The following is a 17,920-nucleotide window of genomic DNA, read 5'->3' as shown; positions in this document are numbered from 1 at the left end:
CAACTTATCTAACCGGTGAGTTTACTAATTGTTTCGACGCTACGCTTAAAGTATTGCACAATGCGATAAATGAAATATGTAACATGTATGATTTCAAATGTATAACATACAAGCATATAATGTTGACGTTTAAAACACATAAATGCAGACAATAAATAATTATTAAATTAGTACGAAAATTATCAGTTTCGTGCTGATTGTTACATGTGTAACTTGAAGATGGGTAATGAAGCCCTTCTCGCCAAGTGGGTGTGGAGATATAAGACTGAATCCCTAAGCCTGTGGAAGTTGTTGGTCGATGCTTGTCACGGGTCTAATAGGAGGTGGGCTTATCTCCCTTCCAAACAAGTGATGTCGGGGGTTTGGAACAACATCGTTAGAATGGAAAACAAGTATTAAAAGGTAAAAAACTGCAATTTTTACTAAAAAGTGTGGTGGGCAAAGGGAACGTGATCATGTTTTGGATTGATTATTGGATTGGAGATGGGCCGCTTATGTTTACATGGCCTCATCTTTTCTCCCTGGAGTTGAATAAGTCCTGTAGTGTGGCTGATAGGGTGGCCGAGTCTGATGGGGTTATAGGTGGGAATTGGTGTTGGCGTCATGACCCGTCATCGGCTGATGAGTTGAGCGAATGGTTGGAGTGCTTAACTTTATTAGCTTCAGTTAACCTTTCTGAACAACAAGACACGTGGAAATGTGTTAGTGCAATATCTGTCTATCGCCTCCGTCAATCTATTCCGTAGCAGAAATCAAAGAAACCGAAGGTTTTTAAGCTTTTAGGTTACAATTAGTTAAAAAAAGGCAAGGTGGCAAACTTGTAAATAAGGAGAAATCCTTATATTCCTTGTGCCTATAAATAGCTTATTTAGTTGTAAAGGTTAAGACTTTTGGAAGACTTGGAGCTTATTTGGAGAATTAGAGATCTAGTTGTAGAGAGAGAAAGTCTAGAGAGAGAAAGTCTCTCCAAGTGATTCACGGCATTGTACACGACGTCATCTATATAGAATCACGTTTTCTCGTACGTTATTGAGTGTTCGATCACATACGTTCACGGATTCCGCACGTCGAACGTACGTTACGCAATCGAACGGTATCGAAACCGGTCCTAACAAGTGGTATCAGAGCTAGGAGCTCGATTGCTTGATCAAACACATCTTTTCGTACCAGATTTCAGCAGAATTTGATCCGATTTTCGTCGATTTATTCATCTTCTACTCATTTCTTACGTTTTTTACTGAAAAACGTCAAATTGAACAAGTTTTCACGGTCCAAATCGTCTGATTTTTGGATATGTTGTGCGCATAGACCCGATCTACAATCCTACCAAATTTCAGCTCGAAACTCCAAGCCATTTTGGAGATATCGCGATTTTTCGGTCCGATTCACGTCAAACAGGTAGGACCGCTCGAAAGGTATTATTCAGGATCGCTTTTGTGTTCTTAACTGAGGATCGCTCATTTGATTTTGAGTTGGATCGCTTTTGTGAACTTCTTGGATCGGTCGTAAGAAAAGATTATAAACCGCTCATAGTGACACATGTGAATCGCTTATAAGTCAACACTTGAACCGCTTTTGTGTCAAGCGTGGTTCGCTTATAAGGTTTGAGTGTTGGGTCGCTCATTAGTCATCTTTTTCATGTGAGTGTCTGAACCATCAGGTGACATCACGTGAGTGTTTGAATATCACGTGAAACGAATCAATAGCTGACATCACCGCCCACTAAGTTTGAAAATCCAAACATTGTTCAAACTTTGCACCGCCCACTACCTTTTTGTGGCCCAATCCCAGCTATTTCACCGTCCAACCGCCCAAGACTACACAATCCAACATATACTTGTCGGCCATATTCAAAGTTTTTTTTATTCATGTCGTTGGCTGATTATTGGAAATAAAAGAATCATTGTCACCGCCCATTAACCAGGTGGCCCAATCCATTTTTTTTACCGCCCAAATATACTTTTGATTAACCGCCCCACTAAAAAGTTGATTGTTGTTTGTTGAGGTGTCGTTTGTACAGCCCAAAGGCCCAATCCTTGTTGCCGATCCAAGTGACTAAGACATATATTGATTAGTGAAAACAATCGGCCCAATAGTTGTTGATTGTAGTGCACTGCTCCCAATAGTTGTAACTTGTTGCACCGCCTATTGATCAAGTTTTGAGAGTTTGATAGTTTTTTAACTAATCATTTGTTTGTGTGTTCACAGGAGATTCGAAGTGTTTTTACAAGGGGCAAATTCCAAGAAGTTGAAATTGTGTGAACTTTGCGCGAAAAACATTTTTTAAATCAAGTCACTATTATTCAAAATTTGTCAAAATGTTTGATGAACAAGAAAACATTAAATTTAAAAGATCAAACGATTGGTATTGTGATAGTTATCTTCAATCAAAGGAGGTCGTGCTTGAAAGATTCAAATATTTTATGCGTAAGGAACATGAGAATTTTAGAAAAATGGAAATGCGATATAATGATTTACTTTCAAGTTTGAGAATGCATTATGTAAAAATTTCAGAAGCTGAAATGAAATCTAAGTTTGAATATGCATTACCTTTAGAATGGGATGAATTTGTGTGTAAGGTGAAAAAGGATTCTAGGTTCTCAGAATTTAGTTCAAGAGAGTTCATCGGAGAGCTTAGAACACAAAATGGTGAAATTGAAAAGAAAAAGAAAGAGTTAATAGTGAAGTTAGAAAAGAACTTAGAAGATATAGATTCGAATGTGATTGATGAAATGAAAAAAAGAATTGATGTGTATCTTGCAACAAAAAAGAGTATGAGATACGATATTAAGAGGGGTTGTTATATTGATAAAAATTCGAATCCTCTTGATTTTGTTAAACTTTTTTGTGCAGGTACATATGAAAAGATGATTGAAGATGGTTTGAAATGCGAAAAATCAGAAACAGACAATGGCAAACTTCTGAAGGATGTAGAGAGTTTGACATTGGAAAACAAAAATTTGAAGATCAAGAAGAAAGCTGATGAAGAACAGATTCTGGGTTTACGTTCAAACTGTGAAAAATTGAGATCTGAAAATGACGAATTTTTAAAGATTGTTGAGAGTTTAACAACAGAAAACAAAATTTTGAAAGAAAATGAAAAAGATTTTGAAAGCAAAAGAAAATCTTCAGAAGATGAAGATCTCTGGATAAAATTGGAAAACAAAAATCTAAAAGAGAATGAAACAAGATTTCAAGAACAGTTAAAAATCTTGGAAAATGAAAAATCTGTTCTTGAAAATCTTAAAATTGAAAATGAAAAATCAATCAAGTCTCATCTTGAAAGAATATCTCAGCTTGAAAATGAAGCTGAGAATTCAAGGATCAAGATTGAAGAACTTGAAAAGAAGTTGAAAGGTTTTGTGACTTCATCAGATAGGTTGAATTTTCCCTGTCCAAAACCAATCAACTCTGTTCCAATAAGTGACAAGGTCACAAATTTTGACAAAGTCAAAATTGAAGATTGTGATGATGTATCTGATGATGAAAAAGAAAAGAAAAGAAAAATATTTTTAGATTTAAAAGAAAAATTTAAAAATACTGTTTTGCAATCTACTGAGAAAGGTGAATGCTCAAAGCAAAAACCTGTAAAGAAGATTGTGGAACAGAAACAAAAAGATAAAAATTTGAAAAATCCTAAAAAAGAAAATAAAAGTTCATCAGATAAGTCATCCAATCATTTTCAAAAATCAGAAAAATTTAAAAATGAAAACTTACAAAATGTTGGTAATAAGTGGTGCAGGTTTGACCACAGTGCTCAAATGCCAAATCAAGGATACAAGAAGAGAAATGACTACCACAAGGCAACTCAATGCTATGATTTAAGTGTGTGGTATGAAAATGGTGTACGATATGAAAGAAAGAAGAGGTATGATAACAGAGTGTGTTACTCTTGTGGCTATCAAGGGCACATAGCTGTTAATTGCCAAAGTCAGAGATTTGAAACAAGAAGATGCTTTAACTGCCAAATTCGAGGTCACATTGCCAGAGATTGCCTAAGGAGATCAATGGGAAGATCGAGGGCTGAATCTCAAAGAATGGCAAAGAAACCAGTCAATGTCAAGCCCAAAGGACAGAAAGTTCAAGAACCAGAAGTTCAAGAACAAAAAGTTCAGGAAACGAAAGTAAAACTTTCTCAGGGGCAAAAAGACAGACTGCGAAAGAAAAGGAAGAAGGCGAGAGAGTATCTCGAAAGGATTTTGTCCTCGGGTTCTTCAGTTGGTAAGAATAAAAGTACTAATGAATCGCTTCAATCGACTGCAAAGTCAAACAAGCCGAGTTCATCAGTTACAAATTTGAGGACAACAGAGAAAAAGGAGAAAAAGAAACGTGTCGGCGATGAATCTGACAGATCAAAGTCAGACAAGCCACATTCAGGCAATGATTCTGGTTCGACAAAACCAGAAGAGCCAGTTGTTGAGGTAAAAACTATCAAACCCAAGGCTGGTCAGGCTTGGGTGAATCTGTTTAAGTAAAAAACCTGACTTGCCGGAGTTCCCAGGTTGGTAAGTGTGGAACAGGTATCGACATCTTTCTTGAGAAATTCACAGGTTGGTAACTGTGATATTTCGAATTACAAAAAACTAATCAAGGACATTAAGTTGTACTTGATTTCTCTTTCCGTCAAGTAACTAAAGGAAAACAATGTGATGAAATAACCCCGAGTTTATGAAACAACACACAAAACTAATTTTCCGGAAAAACCATTTTGATTAAAACAAACTTAAGTGTTTTGAAATCATAATGGGAAAATAGTTTGTTGTGAGGGGGAGTTCTGATTGTTTACGCCAAGTGGATGGAGAATTGAAGTGATTCGATATCAGTTTGTCATTTTATTTGTACAGTTTTCAAATTTTCCTTGAAAATCAAAATTGAAACATATTTTGATTTTAGGGGGAGAAAAATTTAAAAAAAATTAGAAAATTTGAAAATGTCAAAAACATTGAAAAAGCAAAAATGAGTTTTGTTGATAAAAGAGGAAATGATAGTACATCAGTGGACTATCATAGCATGCTAAAGAAATGTAATGTCAAATGTGATAAACGGTCTCACTGATGATGTGACGATAGGTTTTCGTACATTTAGTAGATTTATTCGGGATATAAACCTAAAATTTCAAACTTGTGAAATTTGTGGGGAACACTACTTGGATATATAGGTAACCCCTGAAATCTCGTTTGAAAGGTCTCGTATTCTGATATACTAGGTGGTTATACTCTATGATGTCTGGGGTATTATTCCGGGACTTCTGCTGAACGGTGGTTCTGACCTAGTCCCTGGCTAATACTTTCACCAAAATGCTTGAAACATAGCATAAAGCCCTCAGCTGATTAGACAATAAAATTGATAATCATCTGTTGTAGCTGAAAAGATCCTCTAAAGGGGACACACTGCTAAGTCGAAGCTGATATCTCTCTGCTGAACGGAAGTTCTGACCTGAGATCCCTCGGTTCTCGCATTTAACCCCTAATTTATGTACAAACATCATTGTAGTATTCTTACCTGTAAGACTGAATATTGAGATTCTGGATACGGGAGTATATTCAAGAGGTGGGACACATGAATTGAGCTAAGTTCCTAAAACATCTAAATCGTATCCTGAATAGATTGAAAAGTGTGTGAAAATTTAAGAGGACAACTACATCGTCAATCGAGGTGAATCGTTTAGAACTTAAAATGATTAAAGCTTAACGGTGCTAGTGATTTGTCTCAAGAACTGATATGATCCTCTTACACAAACTCACAAAAATATTATTTGTATATATTTGTTTACTGCTTTTCATTCAAAAACAAAAATCCAAAAAGATTTTCGGAGTGTTTTAGTATAAATTTTTGAAAAGTCAAAAAGATTTTTGACAACTGATTTTGAAGAGCTGATATTCAAAATTCGAGGGCTAATCATGATGAACAGGTTTGGGAAATTATGTTGAAAACTTTAAATGACATATATAAATGGTTTATTTGGTTAATCAAGGTCATTTATTTGAACTTGATGTAACTAAAATGGTTGTTGAAAATGATTTCTACCGGTAAGTTTACGGGAATTAATTTGACATAAATTTGTGAAACTTATGATGAGGTAGAGGATATGCAGGTTATCCAGGTTTCAAGTCCTGAGCAGATGTAGAACAAAGCCAGGAATTGATCCTGAACTTGTGAAACGATGAAAGCCAGACTACGATCCCGACAGCTGAGTCTAAGGGGGAGTCTGAAGACGAGCTCAAGGCAAACGAAAGCGTGCAAAGAGCCAGGTATCATTCCTGGAGGAGCTTGTATACGGAAATCCAGGTGCCGATCCCAAAAGCACGGAAGCTTGACGAAAGGGGGAGCCTGAAGACAGATCCACGGGGATTCTGTTCAAGAGAGAGAAAGAGAAGGCGCTACGAGATTGACTACGGCAATATCCAAGGGGGAGTCTGTTAGTGCAATATCTGTCTATCGCCTCCGTCAATCTATTCCGTAGCAGAAATCAAAGAAACCGAAGGTTTTTAAGCTTTTAGGTTACAATTAGTTAAAAAAAGGCAAGGTGGCAAACTTGTAAATAAGGAGAAATCCTTATATTCCTTGTGCCTATAAATAGCTTATTTAGTTGTAAAGGTTAAGACTTTTGGAAGACTTGGAGCTTATTTGGAGAATTAGAGATCTAGTTGTAGAGAGAGAAAGTCTAGAGAGAGAAAGTCTCTCCAAGTGATTCACGGCATTGTACACGACGTCATCTATATAGAATCACGTTTTCTCGTACGTTATTGAGTGTTCGATCACATACGTTCACGGATTCCGCACGTCGAACGTACGTTACGCAATCGAACGGTATCGAAACCGGTCCTAACAAAATGGCTCGGGGACGATAATGGGTTTTTTCTACGGCCTCGGTGAAAAATCTGATGGTTAATGATCAGGCTAGACACAGTTTTGAGGTATTTAAATGGTGCAAGTGGCTTCCTTCAAAATGCAATATTTTTTTGGAGGGTTGTTCTTGATCGTATCCCTACTAGATCCGCATTAGCCAAGCAAAACATCCCTATACAGGATCAATGTTGCGTCTTTTGTGGTTATTTTGTGGAATCAGTGGAGCATATTTTACTGCTTATGAGTATTCTATGAGGGTATGGAATCAATTCTGCAGGTGGTCCAATCTTCCTGAGATGGCGGCTTTCTCTTTTAAAGACATTGTGGATTTTTATATCCACTGTGATCTTAGGGAGGAACAAAGAAAGGTAATTAAAGGTTTGCTTATTTTGGTTTGCTGGAATTTGTGGAAGACCAGAAACAACACTGTTTTCTCAAACAGTAGGGGATCGGTCGAAGACATCATGGGCGATACCAAATCCCTCAGATACTTATGTCTTAAGAATAGGTCGAATTTTAAGGATTTAGATTGGATAAAGTGGTGTAAACTCTCAAAGAGTTATGTTATGACAGATGTATCATAGCATTTGCAAATGTTAAAGAGGTTAATGAAAACCTAAGAGAAAAGGTTCAAATTGGTGAAATAGTTCTTGATAATTTGAAAAGAGAAGTTAAAACAAGAATTGCTTAAAAAGACCTAAAATAAGCAGTCTTAAGCATGAAGCAACTATAACCAAGGACCAACTCCAAACAATGATAGAAAAATATCAAAATTGCAAAAAGGAGTTGGAATCCACTCAGATTACCTGTGAAAAATGGGTTGAATCTTGCAATGGTTATGAGATGCTTTAAGAAAAACAAATTAAAAGTAATTTGAAGTTTGGTGTTAGGTTCAGGAAATATGATCAAGAACAACTTTCCAATACTTCCATTGAGTCTGAAATGGTTGAGGTCATTCCAACCAACTCAACTGGTGAAGAAATCAAGACCACTGAAAACAGTGGTAAAAAGATTACTTTTGAAAAACCACAAAGTTCCATTTAGTTGGTAAGATGAATGTGATGTTCTTGAAAACTTCAAACCAGTTGATTTACCAACCCAGATGGTCTCAAGCCACCCAAGATAAAAATCATTCCTATTACCAACTCTCAATTAGATGTTAAAACATTTGCTGCTGGAAAAAGAGATAAGGGTAACAGGAAAGATAGGACCACAAAACTGTTTTGTGAATTTTGTGGAAAGAAAAATCATATGACAAAAGATTATTTTAAGTTAAGAGCATATGATATTAACAGAGGAAACATTATATGTGAGTCAACATCTAGGTGCACCATCTGTGGAAAAATCAATAATGTGACCCACCAATGCTTATTTCTAAAACCCTATGATATCAACAAACAGAGGTTAAAAGGAAAAATGGGGGTTCAAAAGGGATGGTGGACCTATCAACAAGGATTTGCAACCACTTCTCAAATGAGTTGAGTCAAGTCACACACATGTCACACAAACCTTGAACCAATTGTCACACCCCAACTGATGGCGGAATCATCGGGGCATGGCACTGAGCGAAACAGATTGTCCAGAAGCGTCCATAACAATTATTATCACTATTCAATTTATATAATACGTCCCATACCGTACCTCAAATAGCAAACAAATTATTACAGATAACATCAAGTCAAATATTCTGTTCCGACAACTCAGATTTTAAATATAAAAATTGTTCAAATGCTTCAAGAGACTCGATCTACAAGATCTACAGACAACTATGCTCTGGACACTTATTCTAAGCTTGCATTCCTAGCAGATAAGCATCCTAATTGCTTGCCACATACGTTAAAATAAAGTCAATACATAAAATGTAAAGGTGAGCATACAAGTTTGATAGTAGCATAATAGAGTTCGAAATAGTTTACGCATAACCAGCACGTACACAGAGGAAAACGAAGTATGTTAATTATCGACATGGATCTATCGATACCAATGACTTCGGGTTGACTGCCCGAGGCAGTTCGCAATACATGATTACCACCGTAATCTATTCAAGTAATTGTCCTTAACAACCCCCGTGCGAACGGGTGCTGAGTCCAAACTATAGTACTATCGTTGTTAAGGCAGGTAGACAACATTCCACGTGTAAACATAACAACAAGCATTCATTTAGTCACGTAATACATGCGGTAACGGTTAGCGTTTGAAATGATTGAGTAGTGTGTTCGATGTGATTTCGTATAAGTAACGTATGTAACACCCAAAAGTGCTAAAAGCAAAAAGGGATAGAGTATACTCACAGTGATTGATGGATTGAAGGGAGCACTTGAGAGTAGGGTTAGCCTGAATAATTCGATATCATAACGATAAGCAACGCGTAAAACGAATACGAGTGTTGATGGGTCGAACAGCCTGGTCGATCGAATGATAGGTTCGAGCGGACGGGGTGTTTGTTTGGTTTGACAGTCCGTTCGGACAGCCTGTTCGGTCAGCCGGTGGGCGCGATCGGTTGGGCTGTTCGAGTGGATTGTTTCTTCCTTTGTGTAGAATGTGTTTGTGTATGATGGTTTGTCCTTTTGAAGTTTTCGTTGTAGTATTCGAGAACATTGAAGTGTCCTTACCTTTCAGGTCGATCGATCGAACGGGCCGTTCAATCGGCCGGCTTACCCGATCGGTTAGGTACTTCAGTAATAAGTCTTCAGCAGGATGTCACCTGATCGGACGGCATGTTCGTTCGGGTGGCACTCCAATACGTCAAACGAGTTGAAAATCAATTAAGTGTTGAAGCATAGTATCTCATAATCCGAAGAGTAATTCAAATCAAACCGTAGTTCGATCGAACAACACTTCGTTCAATACTAGCCTTCATGAAATTGTTAAAGTGTGGGACCATGTGCTAGCCGATCGGCTGGCCTGGTCGATCGGCTGACATGTCCGATCGGTTGGGCTGTTCGTTCGAACAGCCTATCCGATCGGTCAGCATCCTGACCTGGTCGGCCTGTTCGTCTAACACTTGGCTGTTCTGATTGCCTGACGTTATATCGAGGTAATTTGACAACAAGTTGAACCATGGAACCTTCGTTCTTACTTGTTTCCCCTGCTCGGACAGGAATCACCCAAGTCCGGTCGGTGAATTGTTCGGAACGGTAGTTTGTAGTTTAACCCGAAATCGGTGAACCTCGTGGATAGAATCCCGAATCTCGAACCGCACAACTACTAGAGTGATTAGTGAGTGGGTTCAAGCTCTGTTTCTACCGGTTTGAAGGCATTGAGTGTAAAGGAGTTGAAAGAAAGTTGGAAAATCCATCTTTCACTCTTTTCCACCGTGAATATGTTTAGATCTGTGGTAGATCTTTGTTTGTTTATGTGGAAATCGGTTAGATCCAAGCTATCCTTGGTGGATTGAGGCCAAAACATGAAGTTCTTCAAGAACACCATGATGACATCATCCTAGAATACTTGAATCTTGATGATTTCACGGTTAAAAGTTAAGATTTGAAAGATAGAAAGGTGTAGGAGTGTGTATAGATCAAGAAAGTACAAGATTTAGGATGAAATCTTACCAGGATTGAGAGAAATCTGAGGAAATAATGTAGAGCACGAGCTGGTCGGTCAGAGAGTTTCCAAAGGTGGAAAGAATGACAATGACAGGGCTATTTATAGGCTTCCCAATGAGGTTTCCAAAGGTGGAAAGAATGACAATGACAGGGCTATTTATAGGCTTCCCAATGAGGAAAGGGCTGGCCGATCGGCCAGGCATCCCGATCGGACAGCCTGCTCGATCGGACAGTCCGTCCGATCGGCTGGGCAGTTTGATCGGCTAGGAGCCTGTTTCGAGCGTTCGGTGCGACGATTTCTGATATTTCGATTTCGATTGAAGATGATACGAATACGATAGAGTTTCCTATTCAAATTACTTTTAATCCCAACCACTATATCTACATACAAGCATCTATATTTCACACTATCTTTTCGCCACCATTTATCATAATTCCATTTCGATTGAGTTCCATTGAGTTCCAAGTTTCGATTCGAATTTCGATTGATTACCACACATCACATAAAGTAAACATGCACAAGTAACACATAAGGCACACACACACGTATACTAACACCAGAATTCGCGTAATTCGAGTTTCGAGTTCGATGATGATTCGATTAGCTTGATTATTGATTGATTGGCTTTATCGCATTGTTACTTCCTATTATTCACAGTCGTAAGTTGTTTCGCGTCGATAAACATTCGATTACCTTGATTAATAACACTTACTCCACAAAATACGACTAACAGAAACACCAACATAGAATAGACTAACTATAGTCAAAGAAGTCAATCTTGACTTTGACTCTGACTTTGACATTCGGTAACACGGGGTATTACAGCCTCCCTTTGTTTAGGGAATTTCGTCCCTAAATTAGGCTGAAAGCTGCACAGCACCGTGGATCACCTTTTTCTACTTTCTCTCTCTAGGCTCTCACCTGAACAACTGCGGATACTTTGCCTTCATGTCGCTTTCGAGTTCCAAGTGAACTCTGTGCCTCGTTTGCCTTCCCATCGGACTTTCACGATAGGTATGCGCGAGCGCCTGAGTTGCTTGGTTTGGCGGTCCATGATTTTGACAGGCTTCTCCACGAAGTGTAGCGTTTCGTTTACTTGAAGGTCATCGAGAGGTACTATCAGATCATGGTCAGCTAGACACTTTCGGAGGTTCGACACACGGAAAGTTGGGTGGGCGTTACTAAGTTCCTCCGGTAGTTCGAGTCTGTAGGCGACTTTTCCGATCCTTTCCAGAATCTTAAAAGGTCCAATATATCGAGGCGCTAGTTTCCCTTTCTTGCCGAATCTGACCACACCCTTCCAAGGTGATACCTTTAGGAGTACATAGTCGCCAACGTCAAATTCAAGGGGCTTGCGTCTTCTATCGGCGTAACTTTTCTGTCTATCCCGGGATTTCTACAAGTTGTCTCGAATCTGGAGGACTTTGTCAGTCGTTTCTTGTAATAGCTCCGGACTGGTTAATTGCGAGTGACCGATCTCGTGCCATACAATAGGCGATCGACATCTTCTTCCATATAGGGCCTCGAACGGTGCCATTTGGATGCTGGCATGATACCTGTTGTTGTACGAGAATTCAACTAACGGCAGGTATTTGTTCCAACTACCACCGAAGTCGATGACACACGCACGGAGCATGTCCTCAAGAGTACGGATCGTTCTCTCAGTCTGTCCGTCGGTTTGAGGATGGAATGCGGTGGTACTTAAGTTAAGCGTTGTACCAAGAGCTGCTTGAAATGTTTCCCACAAGCGCGAGGTAAACCGAGCATCACGGTCAGAGATGATGCCGCGAGGCGTACCATGATTACAAATGATCTCGTCGGTGTAGATTCGGGCTAGTCGTTCTACCTTGTAGTCTTCCCGTATTGGCAAAAAGTGGGCGGATTTGGTCAAACGATCAACGACAACCCAAATGCTGTCGTGACCTGATGACGTGGGTGGAAGCTTGGTTATGAAATCCATAGCTATACTCTCCCACTTCCATATAGGGATTGGCGGTTGTTCGAGTAAGCCAGAGGGCCTTTGATGTTCAGCCTTGACCCCAGCACAAGTCAGGCATCTTCCGACATGGAGAGCGATATCCCTTTTCATTCCCGACCACCAGTACTTGTAACGAAGATCCTGGTACATTTTGTCGGCGCCGGGATGAATAGAATATCGAGATTTGTGGGCTTCATCCATTAAAATCTTTCGTAATTCGGTCCGCTTAGGGATCCAAATTCGGTCTAGATAATAGAAGATCCCATTTGATTTGCTTATAAGCTGAGCTCCATCGTGATAAATCCTCTCTTTCTTCAAGGCGCGTTCATTAAAGCAAGCATGTCGGGCTTTGCGGATGAGGGTTTCGAGGTCATGCTGGGCTTGAGTATTGCGAATACTGAGCAAATAACTCCGTCTGCTGAGCGTGTCGGCAACAACATTTGCCTTGCCTGGGTGATAACGAATCTCACAGTCGTAATCGCTAAGAAGTTCTACCCATTGGCGTTGACGCATGTTAAGTTCTTTCTGATTAAAGATGTGTTGTAAACTCCTGTGATCGGTGAAGATCGTACACTTGGTACCATACAGGTAGTGTCGCCAAATCTTTAATGAAAAAACAATTGCGCCTAGCTCGAGATCATGGGTTGTATAGTTCTTCTCGTGGATTTTGAGCTGACGAGATGCGTAAGCTATAACCTTGTCCCGCTGCATGAGAACGCAACCAAGACCAAGGTTGGAAGCATCACAATAGACAATGAAATCGTTGTTTCCGTCAGGCAACGTGAGAACAGGAGCATTGCAAAGCATATGCTTGAGGGTTTGAAAGGCAGACTCTTGTTCAGTTCCCCAAACAAAAGGCTTGTCTTTATGAGTAAGGGCGGTAAGCGGCACAGCGATTTTAGAGAATCCTTCGATAAATCGTCGATAATAGCCCGCTAGTCCGAGAAAAGAACGGACTTCAGACGGGTTCTTGGGCGTAACCCAGCTCTTAACTGCTTCAATCTTCGCGGGATCGACATGAATACCTTGACTATTAACGATGTAACCCAGAAACTGAACCTCCTCCAGCCAGAATTCGCACTTGGAGAACTTGGCATAGAGTTGATTCCCCTAGAGTAGCTCGAGAACCAAACGTAGATGTTGCGCGTGTTCGGCTTTCGATTTGGAATAAATCAAGACATCGTCGATGAACACGATGACGAAACGGTCAAGATAAGGCTTACACACGCGATTCATCAGATCCATGAAAACCACGAGTGCGTTGGTTAAACCAAAAGGCATAACAACGAACTCATAGTGGTCGTATCGAGTGCGAAAAGCGGTTTTGGGTATATCTTCCTCTTGAATGCGCAATTGGTGATAGCCTGAATGTAGATCGATCTTCGAGAAACACTTAGCACCTTGTAGCTGATCAAATAGGTCATCGATTCGAGGCAGAGGGTATCGGTTCTTGATGATTAACTTATTCAACTCCCGATAGTCGATGCACATCCTGAACGAACCATCATTCTTTTTGACGAAAAGGACTGGCGCGCCCCATGGAGAGGTGCTCGGGCGAATAAAGCCTTTTTCAAGTAATTCCTGGAGTTGGTTCGAGAGTTCCCGCATTTCGGATGGAGCGAGTCGATAAGGAGCTTTGGCTACGGGGTTAGCTCCGGGAATGAGGTCGATGCGGAAGTCGATATCACGACTGGGCGGTAATCCGGGAAGATCATCAGGGAACACCTGAGGGAATTCACGGACCACGGGAACTTCTCTGATTTCTGTCTTCCTTTTCTTTTCCTTCTCCGCTACTACGATGTTAGCCAAGAAAGCTCTGTATTCCTTGCGGAGATACTTGCTAGCTTGGACACACGACATGAGCTTGAGACCTTTCGAAGCAGTTTCACCATACACACATAATAAATCACCATTCTCGAGCGAGAATCAAATCATTTTGTCGAAGCACACAACTTCAGCATGGTTTTCACGTAGAAAGTCCATGCCTACTATGATGTCAAAACTTCTGAGTTGCATCGGGATAAGGTCGATTGGGAAGACGTGATTGTTGAGCTCGAGAGTACAATCACGAAGAACAAAATTAACGGCAATAGTTCTTCCAGTAGCGACTTCAACTTCGAATGACGAGGGGAGATAAGAACGCTTACGACTAAGGGCTTCTCGAATTCAAATGACACAAAGCTGTTATCGGCTCCAGTATCAAACAAACATGATGCATAAAACCATTCACAAGGAACGTACCATTAACCACGTTGTTGTCAGCCTGGGCTTGACGAGCATTTATGTTGAAGGTTCTGGCGCGTGCTGCTTGTTGTTGTTGTTGAGGCTGCTGCTGCTACTGGGGTTCTTGCTTCATAACCCTGTTTGGGCACATGTTTGCAAAGTGGTTATGGTCACCACATGCAAAGCAGACTCGAGCGTTGATTGCGGGTGCTTGAGCTGCGGGTTGGCCTTGCGGGGCTAGAAGTAGAGCTTGATGAGCAGTGGCTTGAACTGGGGCTTGACGTGGACCATAGAGAAAATTGGCAGTACAATGGCCGTAAAGGTTGCAATGAGCGCAGAAACGACAGGAGAGTCCCACCGGATGATGATATGAGCATGTCGGGCAGAGCGGGTGGGGACCTGTGTAAGCACGCTTTGCTGGCGGCGCTTGAGTAACTGGTGCTGGTCGTGGTCGATGATGAGACTGCTGCTGAGCCGGTACGGCTTGTAGAGGAGCAGCAGTGGTAGTGACAGCACAGTTCTTGTTGCTGAAGCTGCTGTTGTTGTGCTTCTTCTTGCGGCGTGATGACTTGGATGGTTGAGCAGTGCTGGTGTCGGCGGTCGATGCAGTGGTGGCCTGATGCAAAGACTTGGAGGGCTTATCCCAGAAACCAGCTTTTACTCGCTTGTCATTGATCTCGGCGGCAAGCAAGTAAGTCTCCTCAATTGATAAGGTTTTCGCGGCGTGAACAAAATCGGCAACACAATCGGGTAGAGCTCGAATGTACTTCTTGATGGCCATGTCTGGCGTCTTGACTTGGTCGGGACAGATTATGCTAAGCTGCTTGAAACGAGCGGTCAAGGCAGCATTGTCTCCCTCCTTCGGCTTGATGTTCCAAAACTCATCCTCCAGCTTTTGGTGTTCATGGGGAGGGCAGAATTCGTCCATCATGATGGCTTTCAGCTCTTCCCAAGTCAGCTCATAAGCTGCATCATTCCCGCGTTTGTTTCATTCGGCCGTCCACCAGTCTAGAGCTCGGGATTGGAAAACGCCGGTCGCATTTAGGGTACGGAGATTTGCAGGACAGCCGCTTTGGCGCAGAGTGACTTCGATAGAATCGAACCATTGAAACATAGCCGTTGGGCCATCTTCACCGGTGAATTCTTTTGGTCCGCATGCCTTGAACTGTTTGAAGCTAAAAACAGTCTTGTTAGCATCTTTAGGAGCTTCGGTTCTCGACTCCTCAGAGGATTTGCTGACGTTTTCATAGACATCGCTCACAGCTTTTGCCACTTGCTTGGCGATGATAGCAGCAAGACGTCTGTCTCTCTTTTCTTGGCGGGTAAGCGGGGTTCGGTGTCCGGATGACGACATGGTCTGCAACAGACATCGTCGTAGGTCTTAGACACGTCAAAATCGAATCTCACCTCACACGTCTACTACTTACTAAAGCTCAGGAACACGTCGAAACATGTATCTCATAAACACATAGTCACAGATTCACGTAGTCACAGAAGCACATAAGCACGTAGAGCACAAAGACACATAAACATAGAAGCATATTCCTATTTAATCACAAAGGTAGTCAGAATACAGAAACCTATCATTTAAGTTCGCATATCGTTCGCGTATAGCGATCGCGTATAACATGCCGAGCAGTATAGTATAATCGTATAGCAAGTCGAGTATAGTATAAACTTATATCGTAGCATAATGTCGTTTAGATTTGTAGCGACTTGTTAGCGTGTTGAGATAGAAGAGCAAATGCGAGTCGTGTGTGTCGATCGAAGTGATAGCAAAAATCGAATAATCCTCCAAAAACATAAACACATAAATAGGTAATTACACATAAAACACATAAAATCGACGAATCGTCAGAGTGACAACTGCCGACTCAGAAATACAAAAATCGAGAATTAGATCGTCTGCGGCTACTAGACATCGACTACCCAAAGCGATTCGACTATTCTTAATAGACTTGTCGTCACATTTCGACTTTCGGGATCGTGCTTCCGCCTCGATTCTTGGGCATTCAACGCGTATTATCTAGGTCATACTCGTGAGTTCAGGTCGTTGGAGTCCGTCGAGGCTTTGGTGAGATGAGTAAAAGTTGGAATAAGTTGCCAAGGTTTGGGTTTCACCCCTGGCTTAGCAATTTCTTCCTTGTTTTAGTGAAATTGAGGAGATTATTCATCAAAATATGGATTTCACTCCTGCTTTGGTATAATTCTCCTCGTTCGTTATTGAAAAAGTAACGAAGAAACTCTTTGATAAGTTGGTAAAACAATACCGAGCAAGTAACTTAGTCGAGAGTTTGCGGTTTTCACACCTAATCTCAACTAAATTGCTTGGCTCTATTTGAAAATTCGAGTGCAGTGATAAGCGAGCAGGATTTAGCACATACGCTTGGTCTGTTGGTTCCTAACTATAGTCTAGGTCTCTAAGATAGCGACCCGGACTAGGTCGTGTCTAGCCTAATTCCCGATAGTTATGGCTCTGATACCAATCTGTCACACCCCAACCGATGGCGGAATCATCGGGGCATGGCACTGAGCGAAACAGATTGTCCAGAAGCTTCCATAACAATTATTATCACTATTCAATTTATATAATACGTCCCATACTGTACCTCAAATAGCAAACAAATTATTACAGATAACATCAAGTCAAATATTCTGTTCCGACAACTCAGATTTTAAATATAAAAATTGTTCAAATGCTTCAAGAGACTCGATCTGCAAGATCTACAGACAACTATGCTCTAGACACTTATTCTAAGCTTGCCTTCCTAGCAGATAAGCATCCTAATTGCCTGCCCATACGTTAAAATAAAGTCAATACATAAAATGTAAAGGTGACATAGAGTTCGAAATAGTTTACGCATAACCAGCATGTACACAGAGGAAAACGAAGCATGTTAATTATCGACATGGATCTATCGATACCAATGACTGCGGGTTGACTGCCCGAGGCAGTTCGCAATACATGACTACCACCGTAATCTATGCAAGTAATTGTCCTTAACAACCCCCGTGCGAACGGGTGCTGAGTCCAAACTATAGTACTATCGTCGTTAAGGCAGGTAGACAACATTCCACGTGTAAACATAACAACAAGCATTCATTTAGTCACGTAATACATGCGGTAACGGCTAGCGTTTGAAATGATTGAGTAGTGTGTTCGATGTGATTTCATATAAGTAACGTATGTAACACCCAAAAGTGCTAAAAGCAAAAAGGGATCTAGTATACTCACAGTGATTGATGGATTGAAGGGAGCACTTGAGAGTAGGATTAGCCTGAATAGTTCGATAGCATAACGATAAGCAACACGTAAAACGA

Source organism: Helianthus annuus, chromosome 11 (assembly GCF_002127325.2).
Source record: "Helianthus annuus cultivar XRQ/B chromosome 11, HanXRQr2.0-SUNRISE, whole genome shotgun sequence".
Taxonomy (NCBI): domain Eukaryota; kingdom Viridiplantae; phylum Streptophyta; class Magnoliopsida; order Asterales; family Asteraceae; genus Helianthus; species Helianthus annuus.
This window is presented reverse-complemented; position numbering follows the sequence as displayed.